Raw genomic sequence first — 18328 nt, 5'->3', positions numbered from 1 at the left:
TCAGTGTGGTTTTTAAATGTGTGCTCATTATACATTTCTGCTGGCTGTAACATATTAATGTCCTCGGCAGTATATCGACACTGATGACAAGCATGAACATTTCAAAAATTGAACCAGAATCAGCACTGGAATTAATTCCAGTAGGTGCGTTTCCAGAAGGGCTCTAAATTTAGCATAGTCTTTATGAGAATATCATTTTGACTGACTCCTTAGCACACCAAAATGTCAAGTCTGATTTTACTTTTCTTGTTATTATGATTTATTTAAATTGTAGACATTGTATTTTCGGACCAAAAGGTTCTACTTTTGAAAATAATACCCAGTCTCAGTTATACAGATAAAATTATTTGGGGCCCCTCTTAGGCCAACATAAGCCAGGTAATGGAGACCATTGTGCCTGCTACTGCTTGGTCATTATGATACAGCTGCAACTATAATGAAGAGTAATACCTGACAGTCTACAGTGTGACCTTCCTGGACTTTCCTGACTAGCTAGCGCCAAACGGTAGCATAGCCATGCATGTAACATTAGACCTGGCTATGTGATCACAGGGTCGAGATATAATTTAGCTTAAGTATATTTCCAGTGTACATTTAGTAGGGGTTTAACAGGGAAAACAGTACTTGTTTTGAAATTTGAAATTGCAAACACAAACACGATTAATAACAGTTGCAATGCATCTGAGTCTGCCTTGTGATGATCTAGTTTCAAACGAGTTAGCATGCTTGCATGTGTTTTTGGCAAAATATCCAAGTTTGGTATAAGAGAGCCGACAGACAGTCTTGGTCTTATCAACTACTCTTTCCAGTGCTGGTGAAACCGAAATGTACCCAAAACGCCGTTGACTAAGCACCTTTAGCCATAACTGACACACACCCACAATTAGCATAATGTTGAACTACTTGTGAATTTAGGTTCCGCCCGTGTCAATAAATGTATTCATTTGTTACATTATGCAGCCCAAACGGAAAATGATGTGCTGGACTGTACATGATGAATACATGTAACGTTACAGCCCTAATATTTAGCTAAGATGATGTATTCAGATGAAATGTGGCTGCATAAAACAAACTGAATGATCATTATCTAGGCAAGTTCCCCTTTTGGGGGGGGGGGGGGGGGCAGAGACTGTGGCAGGGCCCAGTGCAGTGCAGTGGTTGCTCCGCCCTAACAGCAGCTCCGATAATATATGGCAGGAATGTGGAATAACAATAATAATAATTAGTCGCAACATAGGGGCATCAATTTCCTGCAATCACCTACAGACACTACATCTGTATTCCAGACCTCGCCCTCATTTATTTACTCTTCTGTTGGTTGAAGTCTGTAGATTTGTAGACTCTCCCTTCCAAAATAGATAGCGACTCTGCCCGCAGCCCTTCTTTTTTTCTCAGAGAAACTTATATGCTTCTGAAGAGTGGCAGTAATATTTTGTTGCTCATTTAACCAATCGCTACGCATTCTAGAACAGCAGGCAGCACTGACCAGCTGAATGGTAATTAGTGAGTGAGGGTTGTGGTGTGGAAGGCAGCAGTGCGCGCTTTGTTGAGAATGTAATAATCATTCCATGCCTATATCCCATTGTTTCTGTGTTCTGGAGATCTTCTTCGCCATCTCTCTGCATGGTTCTCTCGCAGATCTCCTTGTCCTGTTCCACACCAGTGCAAAAGGGCTACCTGCTGTGCAGGCATGCATCATTCTGTGTCTAATTTCACTCTATAAACAGCGGGGTGTCACACTGTGAGTCTGCTGACATGTCAGAGTAATGTCCTACACACTAGAGCAAGCTCCTTCACGATTTCCTTCTCCATGCTCATAGCCAGTGTGGTTCTCCTATTCAGTGACATAAAATGTCCCATGTTATAAATACAGACATTTCTGCTAATACATTTTTTTCTTAACTTACAGGCATTTTCACCCCAGACATGTTTATTGCTTTGCATAGCTGAGTAGCACACCTACCTGCGCCAGTCCCCAGAGGGATGCACTTGATACTTACCTCAGTTAGCCCACATACGTTTTTGGTTTGTAACTTAAAAGCTGATTTGAATTAAATCCAGTCCAAGAATCCATGATATGGCTGCATCAATTCAAAACCCCAAATCCAGCTCAAATTTGCCAGAAACCTGCGGTGAGGAAAGCTGTCAGGCTGAGGAAGAAAGCTTTCAAGGCAATTACTTGCTTGGTGGTCTCCTGAGACAGCTGAAACAAAGGCTGCGGTGAAGGTAGTCAGGGAGGTGGAAATACGCGTTTGGGAAAAGTCATGGAGAAAGGCTGTCAGGTAGCCCTGAAATGATTCTGCAAACTATTTGGTGATTCAAGAAGGCGAGCTAAGACCTGGAAGAAGTCTTACCTGAAGAAGGAAGATATTGTTGAACGGTGGAAAGAACTCCATGAGGACATCCCGAACCCTAATGCAGGGCCAAATCGATTCCAAATCCAGGCCTTGTTTTCAGTCCTCCCAGGCAGTTAGTTTAATAATCACTGAATCTGATTGGCCACAGAGGCGTCACACCTGGCTCACAGGTAAAGGAAGGCTGGAAAATCAGCAGGGCTCCGACCTTAAGGACCATGATTTGAATAGCCTCGCTCTGATGGGTATACTCTCTCACCAGGAGCCAGTGTTAGAAACTTCTGGTGGAATCTATTACAGCAGCTGAAGTTGCTAAGTTAGCTCCATAGATGAAATCCACCCAGAGATGTTGAGAGCACTGGATGTTGTTGGGGTGACATGGTTAATACGCCTCTTCCGTGTTGCATGGAAGTAAAGTACCTGGACTGGCAAACAGGGGTGGTTGTTACTGTCTTTAAAAAGGGGGATTGAAGGGTCTATCCCAAATATAAAAGGATCACAGTTTGTGTCTTCTGAGTAGCCTATCTGAAAGCCTGGAATAACAGGGCTAGACTAGACTAGAATAGAATAGAATGGATCTTTATTGTAAATGTAAAAACAATGAAGCATTGTTTTTTTGTGGTTAAAGTACCTCAGGATCTTGTCAGCGACTAACAAGAGGGAACATGGGTTTGACCACTAGATTAGTTCCATGACTGCAGTTTTGCAAACATTGGGGAGGTCTGTGGTGAAGCAGAATTTAAGTCATCAGTTGAGGCACTGAGTTGGCTGCTTATTATACATCTCTCTCTTCAACTACAGCCGTGAGCTTTGGGTAGTAACCAAAAGAAAGAGCTACTCTGCAGGGTTGCCCGATTTGCCCTCTGTCACAGGGTGAGGTGATTGAGGATCCAGGGGGACACTAAAATAGAGCCTCTGCTCGATCTTATCAAGAGGAGTCATTTGGGGCATTTCGGGCATCTTACTAGAATGTCATGTGCTCAGCTCCCAGTGGATCTGGTCTGAAAATATCCTAATGAGTGAAGGTCCTGGGGATACATCTGGGGATCCCGCAGAAGGAGCCTGAGTCTGTGGCCATGGAGTAAAAGGTTTGGTCTGGCCTTCCCGCATGGTGCCGCCTCGACCCTCACCAAGAATAGTACTGGGAAGTAGACATACTGTATTTCCAAGGGATGGGTCTTCAAACAAGTGATGACAAGCATAAAGGGTTAAAATAGCAAAAAATACAGTATTAAACGTGTGTATGTTTGCAAGAGAAAGTAAGAGTGCTTATAAGAATTGAAATGCGGTGCTTCTAGGAGCGAGACTAACCCAGGGGTGGGCAATCTTATCCGCAAAGGGCCGGTGTATATGCAGGTTTTTGGGGTAACCTTTAGGTCAGCTGTTCAAACCCAGGTGTGAGGACTCTTCAGCCAATTAGACTTCTCATTAATAATCTAATTAAGGTGATGCAGCGAAAACCTGCATACCCAACGGACCTTTCTGGATAAAATCGCCTACCCCTGGTCTAACCTGGTCCCTGTTTAAAGCCTTGAGACTGTGTGAATTATGCAGAGAAACCCATGCAAGCTGTTTTAGCTCTGGCCTGAAGATAGAGGGGTGAATGTAGTCAGAGCAAAGGAGATGGGGATGATGTCGATAGGGAAAGATGTCACAAGGTCCACTGATCCGGAACTCAGAGATATACCCCATATAAAACACCCTTTGGAGCTTTTTTTCCCAGCTAAATTGGATATCCTGCCAATGGGGTAGAATGTAACTTGTGCCCAGTAACTAAGATGGGGCAAAGTCAGAGAAGCATTAAACGGCATCAGAATTGGAGGTGAAACAGTTAAACAAGCTGTATAATTCTGGGAAGCATAAACCACTATTTAGATAACTCTGCCTGCACTCATTGTGTATGAACAAGGGGTTACAGCATTTTAAGCTCTCTCCCATGGGGAGTATCTTTGGTACTGACAGAGCTCTGATTATTCTGCAATTATTCCGCAACATGATACGACTGTTCAGAGGTCTCTTGAAATGGGTGTCACAGAATAACAAGGGCTCATCTCCCTCATTTTCATTTTTTCGCTCAACAGCCAGTTTAAAGAAAACATAAAATGAGCAACCATAGTTTGAGCAAAACCCACAACCATATTGATCCACCTACTGTCTCCTAACAAGGATAATAAACAAAAGAAAAACAAAATTCAGGGCAGAAAGTGTAGACTATTTTGTCCAAGATGCTCCAATATAAAATGAGCAGACACACACATATTATATTACATATAATAATACAGTCAATGTATTCTGGATGAGTATGAAAGACACCAAACCACCACAGAGACCATTTACTTGACAAAGGTGAGGGACAATGGTGTCTGGGAATATTGTAGTACAAGAGAGTAAATATGTAATAGCGTATAAAATTTCCTGGAGATAACACTATTGTAATACAAATATGTCTAGAGCTAGACAAGCACATGCATAAAATATGTAGAAACTAAAAATTTTGGCACATATCCACACCTGTACACTCAAGCCCTCTTGCACTAGCAGGAACCGGTATTCAAGTTGTATGAGAAGTGGAGGAGCTAATTGTCAGATTTTCTGGAATATCACTTGACAGCTGCAGTCAGAACACTTGACCACATGCTATCAATTTGTTATGAAGTGTGTGTCCAGGTTGTAAACATTGTGATGGTCACGATTGTTCTTTTGGACAAACCAGTACTATAGGCCTGCTTCCATCTCTGACATATAATCTTTCCATAGGCTTCTGTCAACAGTCAGCCTAAGCTACATGCCTGTAGCACACCCATAAATCTGTTGTTATTCATATGTACATCTGTGACAGAGAAGCGCAGAAGCTGAACTGCTGCATAAAAGGAAGCCTGAGAGCAGCTGTCTCAGGCACAGTTTGGGAAGAGAAAAGACTGCATGCCGGCCATTGTTATAAAGGGCTGTCAGAATGCCGTTCTCTGTGTGCCTGCAGAATGATGGAGACATCTCCAGCCCGGCCTTGAAGCCCACCACTCCCAGACCCACGGCATGCATTCACCCGCCCATTTTCATTCCCGTTCTGCCCATATGGAGACTGAAATTTCCTTCTAAGTTAAAGAAACTACCGATCACCGCCCTCCACTGTATTGATACAGCTGCAAAACCCAAAATGATTATTCTTAAAAAATGCAAAAAACCCCGGAGCAGCAATAGAAAACAAAAAAATCCTGACTTTCCCCAGACTAATATGGCGCTAGTGCACAAGGGAAAAATATTACAAAGTGTATTTTTGGGGAAAATGGAAGAAAGAGAGAACATGTAAACATGAAGTCTCTCTCTTTACCTGTTTTGGACAAATATAAAATTGCTTTCGTGCATTGTTGGCCTTCATTCTAGTCAAACAGGGATTTCTTTGTGATAAAAAGCACCCTGTGACTCTTAGAACAATGATGATAATTATTAGATCTGATTCACATCTACTGCATACTTCTTACCCTCCATCCAGCAGGTTCTTGTCCTAGGTGTAGTGGTAACTTCACTTAAGTAACAAGTTCAGTCATTTGAATGTCAGCGCTGAATAATAAATATGATTCAAATCCTTTCCGGTGAACTTTTTACCCCTAGCCTTGAAGCAAATGCAAAACTTTATGTTATCAAACTTGTTTGTCACAAGATGTCTAATACACAATGAATCTTTTATTTATTTATTTATTGGGGGGGGGGGGGGGGGGGGGTCACAATAGCTATTTTCTATTTTAACTGTCCCCAATGCTACTTGTCAGGTGTCAAAGGAAAGGGATTGTACATACTCTGCTCAGGCAATAAATATTTATCCCACTGTGAATCACAAAATGCGACGTACAATACAATCATTTCTCAGGCATATGAGCACCTCTTCCAGAATACACCTATGCCGTAGTCTGCTGACATACTTCACATGGTCCCATCTGGTTATAATAATGATGTACCCTGCTATCCTACTATAAGATGTCTGGTACCAGTCGTGGCTTCGTCTAGATCATCCTTAAACAGCCTGAGCTGTAAAACTTGAGATGATCATCTTTGTTGGGTCAAATATTCAGGTTTCCAACTAATTCACTAATTCATTTATAAGTGGCTTCAAGTATTTAGAAGGTCTTCAACCTGTATTTCCTAAAGTATGACACATTAGGTAAATAAGCCTTTCCAGCTGAGCAAAGGCACACTTGGTTGGCTTAGTCATGTTTGTCGCTCCTAACTTCCTGACAAGTGCAAAGCAACAGCTATAAAATAAGTCAACATTTCAAAAATGGTAGACAGTGTCAGGTTGTGTCACACACAGCTGACAAGAAAAAATCAAATGTGTTTCTATGGGTCGGGTTATTTGTCTTTTCCCGCTGTCTAAACTCACTTTGTACCTTGCTGCCCTCATGTGCAAGGCTATGGTCACCTGCACAATTAGGTGATACTGAAATAGACGCTGACATGACAGTTACATGGAGACAATGCACGTCTTACTGTGAGAAACAGCAAGGGAGTGTTTAATTGCCTGTACTAAAGAAGGAAATACAGTGAGGACAATTCAGTGATTAATCACTCCTTGTTAAAGCCCTATTGTGAAGAAGCATATATTTACCTTCAGAGATGTGACGACTTAATTACAACGTATAGGCTGGGATAAGGCAGTAATCGTTGATTTGTTTAAACCTCCATACACCCAAAAAGGACCTTTTACAAAAGGCTAGACATAGCAGTCTGACTCATTGGGAACTGCTTGTACTCATATGTAATTCATGGTCACAAAACAAAACTTTCTTTAAGTTCAGTAAGCTGTTTGTCTAGCTTGCGCTACATATAAAGGTTGACGAGATCTACAGTTAATTACAGCAAATTGAGCATTACAGCGAACGTAAATAAAGACACATTTTCTGTCATGTTATAAGTAAAACCTTTCTATCTACAGCATCAGTTGCCAATCAGTTCTATATCAGCTAACATTGGAATGAATCACATTTTACAGATTTGACTCTAGTGAAAAATAGCAAGGTGCCTATTGTAATTTATGAATGTGACTCGTGAGTATGGAGAGAAAAACAATGTATACTGTAGCATATGTTCCATTTATGGGGCGTTGCATGTTCTTTTTTGTTTTTCAGAGTTTTCCAGTCATAAATAGCTAAACTGATACTTTTAGTGAATGAAGTGTTATTTATATGTCTGTTTGTTAGCCATAATTATACAGAATAAAAACTCCATTAGGCTTTCCCTTATGTAAAGTACCAAAAGAAATTGTAATTAACTGGGTTCATCTTTGCACAGGGGTGATTTTAAAAAGGAGAACTGGCTCCTTTCCATTGACCACAGTTTTTTTTTTTCAACGCTCCAGCACCTCCGTGTGAACATAATGGTTGGGATAATTATATGTGATGTTGCAACTTTTCTTCATGACAGAGCATCTCTGTAACTCTGAAAGGCTGTTCCTGTTATGTAGTCAGTTAAGTATGTCAGTTTGGATGCATATAATTAGCAAACAGAAAAAGTTTACTTCAGGTCAGTGTATAGCCCACACACAGAGCTTTACATAAGTAATAGTTTTTTGACTGTGATTCCAACTTACAGTTATATGGTATTACTATTATACTGCCATTACATACTGTATATCAGTGTTACATATTTTTCTGTGTAGAATTAGTGGCGTAGACAGCAATCAGATTCCATTCGGTTTTCTTCTCATAATCCCCCTGATTCAGAAAAGGGCTTTTAGTATGAGATTGTAATCAGCATCTTGGATATGTTCAGTAAAACCTGCTGCGTTTTACCATCCTGTGTAGCATACTGGCAAAATGCATGAAATATCACAGAATGATCCTTTCTATCAAATTATAGTATGTATGTACAAAAATAAAATAAAGATTGAAATAAATATTTGTACGTATACATGCAGACATGCAGTTGCAAAAAAATAAGTACTTCTCAGCTTGGTCCTCTTTTCTTGCTAAAATTATTATTTTTTTCAAAGTTGATTTTAAAATATATTTCATCTGAGTTAAAGTCTAAGTGAAAATCCTCCCCAAAACTAATAAAGCCTTACAGTTATTGTTTAATTTCCCAACTTATCAGGCTTAACAGGCTGCAAACCATTAATTGTTTTTTCTTTTATAAAAAAGGAGAACAATTGTAAAAGGAGGCTATTAAATGATATTTCAGTTTCAAAAACTAAAATCAGTATTAAAAACACATTCCTGAATGCATCCAGTAGTTCTCCGGTACCCTTCGCCCACATGGAACATCAAACAGAATAACGTGATGCAGTATTGGAGGAAGAAACTTGGAGATGGAATGAAGTTCCATCAAGGAGGACTTGGGATGGGAGTGGAGTTGGTCTTAACGAAAGCTGCAGGGACCAACGGGGCCAGGTGCTTTAGCATAAGCACACAGGAAAATGTGCACAAATATCAAATGGACACCGGATCACAGACGATATTAAGTATGTATACTAGCGATGGAAAGGGAAACATATACAGACACATATATATACGTATATCAACTTAGGGTCACCTCACTGTCTTTCCCAGGACGGATGGACAGTGCGCATTCCTCATTCCATATTGTCAGGATGTGAAATGCAGAAATGACCTCAGTCACATATGTGCAGGTGCAAGTTACCTTGGCCTAATTCCAACTCCTATGGCCTGTCAACTCAACAAAGCCACGGAACATAATGGACCAATGAATTTGTTGTTCAGGCTATTATTAATATATATGGCCTGACATTGAGTCCTTATTTATTTTGGTGTGGTAGAAATAAAGAGGTCAGAGATTTGACCCCCTCCACCACCAGTGATTTATTCATTTCCAGATGTGACTGTTGATACACTTTCTCCTAAATACATATATCCAAATGTTTCAAAACTATTTCAAAGTACGCAGTTGTGTATATGGCTTCATTAAGCATATGTTTTAATTGTGTTAGTATTTGTGTAGTTATGACATGCAGCTGATCTGGAACCTGTGTAAACAGACATTTTCAAAATGCACATTTTAATTTTGCTCTTCATAATCCTGCATGGATTTTGGCTTCTTTGTCATATTTCATATGTCAGCAAAAACAGAGAGCAACAAGGATAATGATTCTTAACTGCATAAATCCTTTTAGGTAAGTAATACAGTGGATATGCAAAAAAAGTACATTTCAAATTGAAGATCAATCTGTCAAATCCAAGATTTCAAGGTTTGAACCACATGCACCAATCAGCCATAACATTAAAACCACCTGCCTAATATTGTGTCGGTCCCCCTTGTGCTGCCAAAAGAAGTTTGACCCATCAAGGCATGGACTCCACAAGACCTCTGACAGTGCACTGTGGTGTCTGGCACCAAGACATTAGCAGTAAATCTTTTAAGTCCCCTCAGTGGCACGGTGGGGCCGCCATGCACTGTACTTGCTTGTCCAGCACATCCCATAGATGCACAACCGGATTGAGATCTCAGGAATTTGGAGGCTAAGTCAACACCTTGAACAGTTTTTGATGCTTCTCATACCATTGCTGAAGAATTTTTGTAGTGTGGCAGGGTGCATTATCCTGGCAAATGAGGCTAATGCCATTGGGAAATACTGCAACCATGAAGGGCTGTACTTGGTCTGCAACATTGTTTAGGTAGGACCCAATGCCAGAACCAAAGGTTTTCCAGCAGAACATTGCCCAGAGCATCACACTGCCTCCGCTGGCTTGCCTTCTTCCCATAATGCATTCTGACGCCACCACTTTCCCAGGAAAACAACACATATAGACCACATTTGGTGTGTCCACATGATGTATCAGAAAATGTGACTCATCAGACCAGGCCACCTTCTTCCATTGCTCCATGGTCCAGTTCTCATGCTCATAACCCATTGTAGGGCCTTTCAGCGGTGGATGGGGGTCAGTATGGGCAATCTGACCAGTCTGCTGCTACGCAAACCATTATTCAGCAAACTGATACCTTTCTATCACAGCCATCATTCACTTTTTCAGCAATTTGTATTACAGTAGCTCTCCTGTGGGATTGGACCAAATAGACTAGTCTCCACTCTCCATGGGCATCAGTGAGTCTTGGGTGTCCGTAACCCCATCACCGGTTCACCGTTTGGCCTTCCTTGGACCTCTTTTGGCTTTGGAGAAGCTTTGACCCAGTCGTCTAGCCATCGCAATTTGGCCCTTGTCAAAGTCACTCAGATGCGTATGCTCGCCCATTTTTCCTGCTTCCAACACATCGTCTTCAAGAACTGACTGTTGATTGTCTAATATATAATAACACTGTTGACAGGTGCCATTGCATCAAGATAATCTATGTTATTTAATTCACCTGTCAGTGGTTTTAATGCTATGGTGTTTCAACTTTGTTTCCTTGGATCCTTGTGTACATTTTTTTTTTTGAAGTGATCATATCATTAAAATTAATACACCCAGTGTTCTGTTTTAATTATATAAAGAAATCATACTAAACGTAAGGGTGACCCTGCATTCATTATAGTGCTTCTTAGCAATAACGTTTTTTTAGTGAGTTAAAAGCACCCTCTAGTGGCAATCATTAGAAACTGCAAGTTTTCCATAAGCCGTCACACTCATGGTGTCATATTCCACAGTCCATATGCCCCTTATTTCTAAAGCCAGAAACACACAGACGAATTTAAGAAGTAGGTGAGAATAAACTCTGGATACAATGAGAAATATAAATTTTGAGGGGAATTTAAAGGAGATCCCAGTCTGGAGATGTCTTGACTAAGCAGAGAGTGGAGTAGAAACTGAGATTCAACTATGGGCAAAAAAATGAATCCTAAATAAATAGAATAAATAAATAAGGTAAACAGAAAAATGTCACTGTGAATTATTTACCTTTCCAGATTATATTTTGATCAATTCTGTCCATCATCGATTCATGTATTCTCAAACATTTTTTATCCAATCAAGGTGCAAAACGCTGGCAGGCCAAGGTGATAAAACCCTAGAGAAGATTCCTGTTAAGAATGGAGACCTCACATATATAAATTTACCATCATACATACAGTAAAAGCATGTTTCATTTAAATAGTATGTGGGTTTAAAATACAGTACCAGCATACACAACTGCAGTGGTATTATAACACAATACAGTGACTTTTTCCTGCTATGAAAGATCCATTTGGTGTCACTGTAAATTAATGTCAGTAATTAAATGCTGTAACGCATTACAGAGGTGGTTCATTAATTTATAGTCAATGAATCTTGGGCCTGTATGCAATCTTCTATTCAATATAATCAGTGGGAAATCAGATATGGAACAAGATTACAGTTCAAGATTAATACAGCACAGAATAAAAACCTCAGGGCCGAAAGTACAGACAAAAGTGGAATTCTTCTATTGTGGAAGGAACTGTTTCATCTGGAAAGCAAAAACCATAAGGCTCTATGAGTTACCTGCTGCTTCTGACTAAGGATTTGCCAGTGGTGCAGAATATTTAGACTCTTAAGAGACTTATAATTTTACAGTTACATAGTCCGGAAGTCTTTTACTGCAAAGGATCAGCCAAATCCATAATGATTTAGAAAGAGGATATGAGGATGTTTACAGTGATTTCCCACATTTTCACATGATTGTATTTTGTATCATCTGTAATGATATCAGCTGGACCCAAGAAATGTAACAACAGAAGCAAGAACACATACTTTTGGGGATCCGCGTGATATGGAATTCTCATTAGTCAGAATGTTGATTTGCCACAATGTGCTACTACTAAGACTTACTCATTAAAGCTTCAAACGAAAAACAAATATATTTCTTACAAAGCAAGACAAAAATAACTCTGTAGCAGGATTCCTCTTTGTCCCTTTGCTAAGTTGTTCTCTTAGTCAAGCAACTGCATTTATGTCTCTTTAAGAAATGAAGCGGGAGAATTCCCAGTACATCAGAAAATATAAGAAACAGTTCAGGAAAAAATGTTTATTCCCTGCACTTGGACCAAAAACACCTTTGCAGTTCCGTAATGGTGCCGGATGCAATTTTGCATTATCTCAATTTTAAGTGAAATACTGTTCCAAAATGTCAGCAAGTAAACGGATGACTGGAAGTAAGATTTCAGGAAATATTTTACAACTTTGGAATAGGACACATGCATTGGTTCTTACGTAATGTATGAAGATTTAGACTAGTCTCACAACGGGCCTTTTCGTGACATTGAGAAAAACGTCTTTAGGCAAGGTTTGATAGCCCATAAAATACCACCTCACATTTTAAAAACACAGAGTGACTCATCTGAGTTCCTAAGGATTCTCTTCGCTTTTTATCATGAGCAATGAGAAGAATGAGGAAATGTCTAAATGGTGATTTGGGTTTCTTATTGTTACTAGGACTAGCAATCTATGCTATCGGATCTCTCTGGAAAGAGTTCTGGCTAAAAGAGGCAAGCATGGGTCAAAACTGGGACCTGTTCAAAATGACTGATGTGCACGATGACAGCACCACATTGGGGTTATGCAGGTTAAGCAATGCATGTCTTCACAAAAGCAGAGAAGCTTTTCCTGATGATACTCAGACAGGACTCTCAGGGCCGGGGAGTGGATGCACCCACTAGCCTGCTTTTGGCAGCTATAGATTGGCAATTGGCATGTAAGTCTCCTGAAAATGATTTTAGCTCAGTCACTTCACACCTCTGGGTCCAGGGTTCGAGCCTGTGCCATGGCTCAGTGTGTGTTTGCATGTTCTCCCCATGTCGCGGCGGGGATTCCTGCGGGTTCTCTGGTTTCCCCTTATTCAGAAACATGCTAAGGTGAGCTGGAGTTGCCAAATTGTCCATAGGTGTGAATGATGTGAGCCCTGCGATGGAGCAAAAAATGGATTTTTCTGTGAGCCTGCAGTGCAGTTTCACCCATCAAAAGTCAGATAAGCAAAACATGCTATAAAAATATCCCGTCATTTTACAACCAAAATGCTCTTCACCATCCATTAAGTCGTGTAATTGTTCTTTTCTTATTCTTTTATACAGTTATAGTTACAGACTCTCCTGTTTTGTGAGTATTTCATTTTCCAAAAATGAGACAAACAGACAATAAACAAATTTAAAGATTCATTTGATTGGTAGCATTAATGCAATTATTATGTTCAAATTTTCAATAGATATTATCATCGTGAATTCTTTTGGCCACTCTAATCGTGTAGTGAAAACTTGATAATGCGACAGCCCTACATGGATGAATAGCTAATTGTGTTTCCATTGCCGATTCCCCTGTGTCACTGTGACTGAAAAGGAGCCTTCAAGGAATTTTCCACAATGGAAAGCCAAAACAGAAGACAAATTAGAAACATACGGATGTCAAGTAATCAGTTAGGCATAAGTACAGCCAGCCTGACCTTCCAGTGAATGCCCAGTTACAAGTGCAAGTGCTACTTGACTAAAAGCTATGCAAATGTGAATAATTTGTAATAATGTATGACAATCATTTATATGCCTCAGAACTAAGGAAATTTAAAACTACTTTATTTATGAAGAACATGTGCTGTACCCTCACCCGACCTCCTCTTTTTCTACATTATCTGTCTTTTCTTCACTCACTGTTCCCAGGAGAGGAAGGTCAGATACCCTAAATTATCTCTGCTCGGTAGTCAGGCTGGCCTTCCATTCAGATATAAGTCTGTTTATCAAGTGGGGGGAGGCACATGTCCTTTCAGCATGTCCATGGGGAGTTTTGTATTGTTCTTCTGATCTCAGGTCAGCAAGAAACCTCATAAACCTAGAGTAGAATCCCCCAGCCAACATTTGAGGGATTATTGTTAGAAAAATAAGAATGTAACATGTCTGCTCTACCTAAGAGACAAAATAGTGAAGGGGGGGGGGGGGGGGGGCTTACAGAAGCTTAGCTATGTCAACATTATTTATTTGCCAGGAACAGCAAGTCGAGAAGACAAAACAGAATCGTAGAAAAAAAATCAAACCTAAATAGATAAATAATACAAATACAAGGCTGATCTGTACTGAAAACAAGTAAATGTTTTAGTGAAAAGGATTTATGATACTATGTACCATTATAACAAGATAAGTAGGAAAGAGCAGAGGGTATGGGGATTGGCATTGATGATCCTAGCCGGGGCTTCTTATTCCATATTCTACATTAATTCTATATATGTGAACACATTATGTTGTTCATAAATAATAATAATAAAATAATAATAGCCCTTTAATCGCTTATCCTTTTAAGGGTCGTGGGGGGGTCCAGAGCCTATGGGCGCAAGGCAGGGAACAACCCAGAATGATGGGGCACCAACCCATCACAGGGCACACTCACACGCCATTCACTTAGACTTTCATGTTTTTATTGTGGATATTTTTAAGTTCATTTTACTACGAACTACCCTATTATGAAGGTTACAAAGGCATGAAATTGGTTTCTGGAATTTGATATTGATTCATCATCACATCAACACCATCACATAATCATCATCATCATCATCATCATCATGGAGTAATACCATACCTCCACGTGTGTAAATTTGATTCCGACGGTTCTGTGTGTGTGGAATTTGCTTGTTCATGTAAGTGTCCTTCTATTGTCCAAAAACATGTGGTTCAGGTGGATTGGAGTCTTTAAAAAAATTGCATCCATTCATCCATCCATTTCCTAAACTTGCTTGTTCTTGCAGGGTTGAAGGGGTCTGGAGTCTATCCTGGAAGCTATGGGCGCAAAGCAGGGAATAACCCAGGATGATTAATAATAAATAAAATAAAGATCAGAGTAGCAAATAGGCTCCGTGTTTATCACTGTACTCTCCCGCCCTTGGGGTATTGGGGGGGGGGGCTCCATCCCCTCTCTCTTGTGCTTGCACGTTCTCCCTGTGTTGCACAGGTGTTGCCCCCCATCCAGGATCTCTCATACCTTGTGCTCTGTTTCCTGGGAGAGGCTTCTGGTTCACCATAACCCTGTACTGAAGAAGTGGTTAAGGAGAAGGCTGGATGGATGGATGGATGGATTGATGGAAGGATCTCTCACGGTCAAAAAGCAGTGATAGAAACAAATTTCCTTATGTTACTCAAACTTCTTTTTTTAATTTGCTCAATGGGGTATGATCTTTAGTTATAGTGATAAAACATTATGACATACATGCGCTGTTTTTAATGCTATATGATGTCACTGGTGTACACTCTTCTATCTAAGCCAGAAGCCATTAGAGGCTAAAGCACTGGATACAGCCATTTGTGGCCCCAAAGTATAGAAACTCAGCAAGTTTATGCACTAATCCTGGAAGACAGTGGAAAGTGGACTAGCGTGGGTGACTTTTTTGGGACAGTAATAGAGAGAGTAGTATTGATTGTGTAGAAGATAGTAGATGTTAGTTCCAATAAATGGCTGTGGAGGGATAGGACAAGCCACCACATCAATGGCAACTACCGGAATGTTTATTCAGTGCACAATGTGTGCAGGTGCAGCTGTGCTGAACCTACAGAGGCTGAATTAAATTTTGATTGAATGGGCATAACGGAAGAGAGGGAGAAACAATAACTGTTTTTAACAATGCAAATGTCACAGCACTGAAGGAAAAAGTGAAATATATTGAAGCTGAGAATATGCAAGATGGAAAAAAGACCTTTAAGAACCAAAATCTCTCACACATGCCCTTTAAAAGAAAATAAACTAAAAGCATGCTTTTTTTAAAAAAAAAAAAAAAAAAAACCTTGAATCAAGTATTGCATTTGATATCAACCTTGGAAGAGGGAGGGCCGGCATGTGAGAGGAAACAAACCAGCCCTGCAGCCTTGAGAGCAGAGCTGATGTTGCGGGCAAGGTGACACATAACATCCTCCCACCCTGGCTGTCACATTCTGCCGATACCGCCACAACCTATCAGCGCTGTTATGAGAACAGTGGTTCTCGGGTAATGTTCGGCGGGGCTCCAGATGACCCCGAGCGTTCCTCCTGTGACCCCCCCTCCCCAAGGCCACAGCAAATAGAGCAACATACCAGAAAAGCCAGCTCTCAGAGCAGACTGTGGAACAGAGCTTCTGTGCACTATACAAGAATATATTTCAGGCGGGGCAGATTAATGCACAGGCGACCTGAGGCTATAGACCAGGGCTCCAGTAAACGTTAAGGTCACGCCCCGATTTGAACAGAAAAATGGAACTGATCGCTAAATCGGCAACACCTGAGTGTCCATGCTGATGTCATCCTAGAGACCCCAGATGAGTTAATTCACCCCTAATTCCTGGATCTTAAAAAATGACCCCTCCTCACATACAAATGAGGACAGTTTCCACAAATAATTGCTTCATTTTCTGCCATCAGTTATCCTAAGCAGTATCTTGCTGTTAGGTGCGGTGATTCCATTTATTATGACACTAATGTGAAACATATGGGCTGAAAAATTAATTCAGCGCAGGGCCGTGCAAAGCCTCAATTAAAACAGATCTATCATTTCAATGGAGAGCCCCTGCTTAATGTCTGCTCCTAAATCGGGCTCATACTGGCCTCATTCTGTCACCGCCTACATGCTGCAGCATTAGGACCTATATCTCCTGCCATTTGATCCAGGCCCCGTGCAGTTCAGCAAAGCCATACAATGTGAAAAACAGAGAGGAGACCTTAACATACACGAACTAGAATACACAAAGATAGAGAGGTCTAGCAAACATAGTGGTGTTTTGGTGGATTACCTGATTTTGACACAAATGTTGCACAATGGCATCAAAAACGTACCAACAATGGTGCCAGATGCCGTAACTGTTTTTCTGTATGCTCTATCTGTGCACAATTTTCTAGAGTTTTGTTTCCACGTGTCGGACAACAACACAAAGTTCAGCATAAGGGCCTGAAGTCTGGGATCTACTGTTTAAAAAATATAGTGACTGAAAAAATTCCTTTGTGTGCCTGCTTTTTCAGAGGGTTTTTTATTAACAGTGTTAAGTTTGAGAATGTTTAACATTGATGGCAATGCTTCTTATTAACATTTTAAAGGGTAATCTATCAGTATCCACAAATAACTGACTTCTTGTTTGATATATTCTGAGTAATAAACTTTTAACAAAACTTTATTGATCCCTGTTGGGAAATTATTTTCTTGCCTACCACATCTTACTCTCCATGAGATAGGGACACATATGGTAAATGGATCACATTTATATAGTGCATTTTTGCTACTGTTTCAAGCACTCAAAGCACTTTACAGTTATGCCTCACATTCACCTATTCATACACCAATGGCAGAAGCTGCCATGCAAGGTGCCAACCAGCTCACCGTGAGCAATTTGGGGTTCAGTGGTTTGCTTAAGGATGGGGTCTGGAGGACCCAGGACTCAAACCTGCAACCCTCCGGTTGCCAAACAGCAGCACTACCTCCTGCACCACCATTGCCCCACATGCAGGTGAGAGTGAGCTTAGCAGCAAAAGGCAGCCACCTGTAGCAGTGCCCAGGGAGCTGGAGGTTTAGGGCCTTGCTCCCGGACCCAGAGACATGCGACTATTCTGCCAAAGCCAAGCTGAAACCAGTGACCTTCCGATCACAGCTACAGAAGCTTATCCTGCTGAGTTTCAAGTGTGTCTTTAGGATTCACCAAAAGGATATTTTAAAAATGGGTAAACCAAACGGAAAAAAAATGAACCCCGCAATTTATTATCCTTAATTTAACCCCCCCTATGTCAATAATTTTGTTGGGTTTTGTTGTGGATCATGAGGCTAAACCAGCTGAAAACCACTGCCTTCTACTCCCCTGTGTGGTGAGTGTACTGGTGCAGAATGTCTGTCGCTGTCAGGATCAGTCCCAGTCCCATGTCAGTTCCTTGTTTGGCCAGCAGGTGTCACTAGCCATCCCATGTCCTTAGTATGTTCCCCTACTCTCTGGGCCACCATTTGGATTGATAGGCTGAGCATATGGTTAATAAGAAGGATGCATCCTTAGCATCATGGGTTTGAGGCTGGATAGAGGCCTGCCTCACCATCTTCATCACATTTGTAATTAGTTCTGGTTTTTCCACATGTTAATTAGGTTTTTGTTTTGGTCCCTG

This window comes from Paramormyrops kingsleyae, chromosome 3 (assembly GCF_048594095.1).
Source record: "Paramormyrops kingsleyae isolate MSU_618 chromosome 3, PKINGS_0.4, whole genome shotgun sequence".
NCBI classification, from domain to species: Eukaryota; Metazoa; Chordata; class Actinopteri; order Osteoglossiformes; family Mormyridae; genus Paramormyrops; species Paramormyrops kingsleyae.
This window is presented reverse-complemented; position numbering follows the sequence as displayed.